General features: G+C 33.6%; 1 non-coding gene across 1 annotated transcript; it reads right to left on the bottom strand.

Moving 5' to 3' along the window:
- Positions 1–5,143: 5,143 nt before the first annotated feature.
- Positions 5,144–5,269, bottom strand: LOC117285062. Its single transcript, XR_004516072.1, has one exon. It is a non-coding gene; the product is annotated as a small nucleolar RNA SNORA32 (small nucleolar RNA).
- Between the last annotated feature and the right edge of the window lie 1,812 nt (positions 5,270–7,081).

Genomic DNA, 7,081 nt, shown 5'->3' on the forward strand with positions numbered 1-7,081 from the left:
TTTTTTTTTTTTTTGGTACCGGGGATCGAACTCGGGTCCTTGCGCTTGCGAGGCAGGCCACAGAACCACTGAGCTAAATCCCCGGCAAAATTTCAACATTTTAAAGAGTACTTAAACCCCATTTTCACAAAATAAAAGGCATGTGTCTTAAAACAACAGATATAATTTAATAAGTATGGAATTGTTAGATCTAATACTAAGATGCACTCTCTGTGACCACAAAAGATCATGTCAACTCCAAAGACTACTAGGTATATGTGCAAATGTTCACTTAGAAAAAGTCCAAGTTTGACTATATTCTAAACATAAAATGGAGCATATTTCTAAGGCCTGAAATCAAAAAAATAAGGTTTGCTCTCTAATTAGTAATGAGACATTAGCTTTATGTAGGATATTATTTGGTGTTCTCATGGCTTTTAGCAATACTTGGTAGCAAAAACCAGGGACATGATTATACAGTACATCCAATTTGTCTGTGGTTCCATTGCCCTCTAGTGGCTATTTAGGAACTAGTTCTCAAAAGTGACACTCAAAATTTAAGCAATGAGTTGGCACAAACCTGTAATCTCAGCATTTGGGAGGCAGAGGCAGAAGGGTCACCACAAGTTTGAGGCTAGCCAGGGCTACACAGTGAGTTCCAGGCCAGTCTTAACTACAAAGTGAGATCCTGTCTCAAAAAACAGCAATGGTTCTCAAAGTAGGATGGGGAGAACAACAGAATCAGATCATCTGAGAACTTCTAAGACATTCAGATTTCTAGCCCTATCTAAGACATATTTAAAATAAAATCTGGAAGTGATAGCCAGCAATGTTTTAATGGACCCTCTAGATGATTCTGATACATGCTAAAGGTTGAGAAACATGAGTTTAAGGCACATTTAGTATTTATATTTGGAGTAGATGTGAAAGATATATGCATATGAGTGTTTTTACCAGAATACTTCCCACAATTGCTTCTCCTTTTTTTATAAACTTCAAAAAGGCCTTTTATATGTGCACAGAACAATTCAGAAAAGCTTCTTAGTTGGATTTTTAAAATGCTACAAAGTATGACTGGATACAAAAGACAAGGGAATAAAGTGAAAGAAAATTAGATATTGAAAGTTCAACTATCCAAAACATCTGACTAGAGTGTAACCATTAGTTTCTTGGCTACAAAATCAACAGTAATGTTTGTTGAATAGAATGCATATTTAATCCAGGTTTGTGTAGGATATTTAATATTCAGAATGTTTAGTAGATGTGTATTTTTCTATTTTCCATTACATAAATTGCTAAATCCTTACATATATTGCTAATTAGATTATTCAAACTATTAGTGACATGATCCAGCCCTACCCTAAGACTGAAAAATATTTGGGCAGGAATTTTTTAAAAAGTATATTTGATCAAATAAATAATTTAATAATTTTAAAATAATGTATAATAATGTCAACTCTGGTGCTGATTGTGACTTATTCTTTAGGGATATGGTTCTACAAAATTAAACTGTATGTGAAGTCAAAAGTTTGATATTTGATCTCTGTGAATTTCAGCAAATTACCTAAATTCTATTAGTCTTTGTTTTCTCAATTCAAGGAGAGTGATGATGATAATCATAGTTATATTGTGTGGTTTTTGTGGACACCAAATAAGTCAGGATAGTCAATGTAATATAAATATAGTTAGTATTTGTGTCATTTACTATGAAATGAAAATTTCAAACATTACAGTAAACATTATGAAAGATCACTTGTCAGTTTCCATAAATGCTGAAAGCAGCAGAATTCTATTCTACACTTGTTTTGGATTTTCAACAGTACCTAGCAAAGTACTAGACACAGAGTGCTTATAGTACTTACAGTATAGTTTTCAAATGCTTTGACAGTTGACATGTTATGTAAACACAAAGGTGTTTACCTTTCTCGAGAGCTACATAGCAGTTGGTTTGGGATCTTTTGTTTTGGTTTGGTTTGGTTTGGTTTTTGTGTTTTCATTTTGATGATGCTCTTTAAAAAATTAACACAAAGGAAGCAAAAAAAATCCTCCACAAAAACAAATAGAATCCCACCCTCCCAGTGTCTCTCTAGTGAAAACAATCAAGTCTTTTCCTGTTGTCTTGAAAATGCATGCATGTTCTTCCAACATGGTCCATCTTCTCTAGATAAAACATGTCCTCTTCTATTTGGTTGCATTCTAGCATGATAGACCATAAAGAAAAGGCCTTTGGATTTATATGAAATTATAAGGCTAATTTTTCTATTAGCAAGAGGGAACACTTTTTTAAGGACTCATTCATTAAGAACTAATATAAAGAGTGCTGAATTTAAAAAGAAAAGGCAGTTTGACAGAAAAACTTGCTTTTAGGAGTTCAGCTTAAGACAATCATACATTCTATTATACCATGATCCTAAATTTACTTCTTACCAAGAGGAATTATGCTCAAAATTACTAAAGTTATTTCTGCACCTTCTGTTCCACTTAGGTCTAGGGAATATTTTATACTGTTTTTATCATGGTAGCTTTGTAATATAACTTCAAATAAGGGATTGTGATGCCCCCTGGCTTGCCTTTGTTGCCCAGAATTTCTTTTGTTATTCTAGGTCTCTTCTGGTTCCAAATGAATTTTAGGAATACCCTCTCTAGTTCCATGAGGTATGTTATTGGTATTCTGTTCAGGACTGCATTAAATCTGTGCAACAGTTTTGAAAATATAGCCATTTTCATTATATTGGTTCTGCTTATCCAAGAAGAGGGAGTATCTTTCCATTTTCTGATGTCCCCCCTTTAATCTCCTTTTCAAACTACTGTACCTTCAATGTATAGGTATTTCATTTCCTTCCTTAGATTGAAGTATTTCACTTTTCTTGATGCTACTGTGAAAGGTGCTGTTTCCCTAATTTCTCTCAGTGAGTCTGCTGTTCATGTACAAGGGTACTGATTTTTGAGTGTTGACTTTGTATCCTGCTATGCTGCTGAATTTGGTTATTAGTTCTAGAAGTCTTTTGGTGGAGTTTCTGGAGTCTTCTATGTAGAATATCAACAGCAAATAATTATGATTTAACTTCTTTCTTTCCTGTATTTATGCTTTTTATTTCTTTCTCTTGTCTAATTGATCTGGATAATGTTTCCAGAACTACATTGTATAGGAGTGGTGATAGTGGGCATACTTGTCTTGTTCCTAATTTGAGTGAAAGCTTTCAATTTTTGTCCATCTAGTATGATGTTGACAGTTGATATGCCATAGATGGCTTTTATCAGACTTAGATGAAGACCTATTATAATTCTCTTAGAGATTTTATCATGAAAGGGTGTTACACTTTGTCAAATGCTTTTTCTGCATCTACTGAGATGATCATATAGTTTTTGTCCTTGGTTCTGTTGATGCGTTGTATTACATTTATTGATTTTTATATGTTGAACCATTCCTGCAATTTATCTCTGGGATTAATCCTACTTGGTCATGTATAATCTTGATGATTTGCTGCAGTCTGTTTGCTAGTATCTTATTGAAGAAATTACATTATTAAGGAGATTCTCTTCTTTTTTGGTTGGTTCTTTCTCTGGTTTGGGTATCAGGGTAACACTTGCTTCTAGGGATGAGTTTAGGAGTGTTGCTTCCCTTTCAATTTCATTAAAGAGTTTGAGGAGTAGTGGCACTAGATCTTCTCTAAAGATCTTGTAGAATTCAGCAGTGAGTCCATTAGGCCCTGAGTTTTTCTTTATGGGTAGTTTTTTAATTACTTCTTTATTTTTATTGACTGATATTGGTTTATTTAGAGCTGTTTTATCTTCTTGATTCAGCTTTGGTAATTCATATGCATCAAGGAATCTAACCATACCTTTTGAGTTTTCCATCTTTTTAGAGTACAGCTTCCCAAAGTAGGTATTGATGATCTTCTACATTTCTATAGGATCTGATGTGATTTTTGCCCTTTTCCTTCTGAACTGCATGAATTGGGTCTCTTCTTTCCTCATTTAAAATGCAGTTTACTAACCTTTACTAGAAGAAATACAGACTTTTCAATAAATGGTGCTGGGAAAACTGGCTTTCTATATGCCAAAAACTGAACTTAGACCCATATCTATCACCATGCACTAAAGTAAAATCAAAGTTCTAAATACAGAAACAGAAATAATTAGCTGGAAGTTAGAATAGGTAAAACTCTAGAAGATATAGGAGTGGTCAAAGACTTTATGAACAAAACCTCAATCACACAGGGAATATTACAAAAAATCAACAACTGGGATCACATCAAATTAAAAAGCTTTTGCACAGCAAAAGAAACCACCAACGTGGTAGAGACAACCCCCAGAATGGGAAAAAACTTTTACCAACTGCTCCTTTGACAAAGGACCAATATTTAGAATATATAAAGAACTCAAGAACAAGAGTCCCAAAAAAACCCAATCTAAAAATGGGCATCTGAAATGAATATTTATTAGATGAAGAAATACAAATGGCAAATAAATATATGAAAAATATTCAACATCACTAGTTATTCAAGAAATTCAAGTTAAAACAACACTGAGATTCCATGTTCCTCCAGAAAGAATGGCTATCATCATGAAATCAACAAGCAACAAATGCTGGTAAGGCTGTGGGGAAAAGGAACCCTTCTCTGTTGTGAATGAGAGTGTAAACTGGTACAATCACTATGGAAATCAGTATGGAGATTGCTCAAAAAAACTAAAAGTAGATGTTCCATTTGACCCAGGTGTTCTCCTTCTAGGTATCTTCCTAAAAGAGTCAAAAGTATCATACCACAGTGATATATGCATTATCATGTTAATAGCAGCATGATTTTTTAAAATTAAATAAATTTTTATTTAAGGAATTTCACATGTTAATTCCTTCAATATTCATCAAGGTCACTTTAATGAGGTTCTTTGTCTCCAAGATAGCCCTTTTTCAAAGGGCTTAATCCAGTCATCCTATCTACCCTGTATAAGAATATAAAAGGCAATTACATAGTCATCAATGAGTTCTAGAGCCAGCCTACATCACTTAGTTCCTCTACTTGTAAACTTATTAGCAACTAAAAAGAGTAACAATGTAGATTAGCTAGGGAAAGCAAGCCTCCAAAGATCTAAGCATGCCTGTGGTAAGAATTTTAAATGTGACTCTTGTAAATAATACTGGACAGTATTCACCTAAGGAATGTAATGTTCCCAACAGGTTGATTGCTAAAAAGTAGCAGAAAGAAAACCTAGTGGAAAATTCTTTTATGGTCACGTCCACAGCAAGTGAGAAACTTCATTCTAAAAGCAGAACAATTTATAGTAGCTAAATATTAGAAACGATCCATATGCCCATCAACAGATGAATGGGTAAAGAAAATGTGTTTATATACAATAAAATACTACTCTGCCATAAAGAAGGATAACCCTGAGTCATTTTTAGGAAAAAGGACACACCTCAAGACCATAATCTTAAGTGAAATAAATCAGACACACAAGTTTAAACATTGCATTGTTTCTCTTATGTTAGAAATCCAAAGGGTAAATGGGGAGCATAATGGAAGACAGATGTTGGGAAGTAGGAGGAACATATTCGAATGGGAAAGGGAACAAGGGAAGGGGAAAGAGAAGGAAGAGAAAAGGAAAAAAGAGAATGGAAGGAAAAGATGGAAACAAAGCTTTTGCAAATAGGGAGAGGAGGAGGGGTTAAAGGGTAGGGAGGGAACTGGGATAAAAAATTAAGATATATTATGTACAGGTGATTTTTATATACAAATTGCCTTTGATGAATGTGATCAATGCACATGACAAATATGTACTAATAAAAAATAAAGTTAAAAAACTACTAAAGTATCATTTTATTTTAAATGTTTTGCTCATTTTAAACAGTTTGGGTTTGCTTGATGTCAAGTTATATAGATCTTTATATATTCTGGATATTAATCTCATCAGATACAAACATTTCTCTATAGAAGATATACAAATGTCTAATAAACTCATGAAAAGATGCTCACCATCAGCAATCAGTACAAAACTAAAACAAACTGCAAAGAGATAACGCCCCATACCCATTAGGGGAGCTATTACTAGCAAAAGGGAAGAAGGAAGAGGAACAGAGGAAAGGAAACAGAATGGATGAGAAGGAAAGAGAAGAAAAGGAAAGAGAAAAGCCAAGGGAAGGCAAGGGAGGGGAGAGGAGGGGAAGGGAGGCAACGAAAAAGGAAAATAAAACCAGAAATAAAAGTATTAGTGATGATACAGAGAAATTAGCAACTTTTACACACTGTTGGTGGGATTATACAATAATGCCACCACTAAGGAAAGTAAGATGAATGCCCTTGAAATATTAACAACTGAATTACCATTTGATCCAGCCAACCTACTTCTGAATATATATCAAAGAAATTGAAAGCAGGCTGCCCAAAAATATTTGCAAATCCATATTCATTGTTGCATTATTAACAATAATCAAGAGATGGAAGCAAGCCAAATGTCCTAAAGATGAAGAGAGAAAATGTGCTATATATATAACAGGTTATTGTTCAGCCTATAAAAAGAAGGAAATAATGCTATAACAGAGGTAGCAAACCTTTTAGAGACCAAGCACCCAAACTATAATCCAAGACCCACTTATTTATCACAAAGTGTCAATACTACAATTAAACCAGAAAATTGAGGTTTTAGTTTAGAAAAACCAACTCATACATTAACAGATTTTTGTCTTAAAAGAAAAACAGTAACATGCTTGCTATAAGTTCATCAGCACAGCTGTAAAACGTATAAAGCTTCAGGACATTATGCTAAATAAGCCTGTTACAGAGACAAACAATATATGATTCAACTTGTACATCAAAAGTAGTCAAACTCATACAGTAGAACTGCAGTTGCCAGAGGGAGGGGAAAACAATTGTTCAATGGTTATAGAGTCTAAGTTTTACAAGATGAAAATGTGCTAGAGATCTGTTACATAAGGTAAATATAGTTAACACTACTGAATTGTACTTAAAAATGGTTAAGATTGCAAATTCTATGTTACATGTTTTTATAATTTTTTTTTTTTTTTTTTTTTTTTTTTGGGGGTTGAATTTGGGTCCTTTCCTTTTTTTTTTTTTTTTTTTTTTTTTGGTACCGGGGATTGAAC

Source organism: Fukomys damarensis, unplaced genomic scaffold, assembly GCF_012274545.1.
Source record: "Fukomys damarensis isolate Sample0158 unplaced genomic scaffold, DMR_v1.0_HiC HiC_scaffold_5, whole genome shotgun sequence".
In the NCBI taxonomy this organism is placed as follows: Eukaryota; Metazoa; Chordata; class Mammalia; order Rodentia; family Bathyergidae; genus Fukomys; species Fukomys damarensis.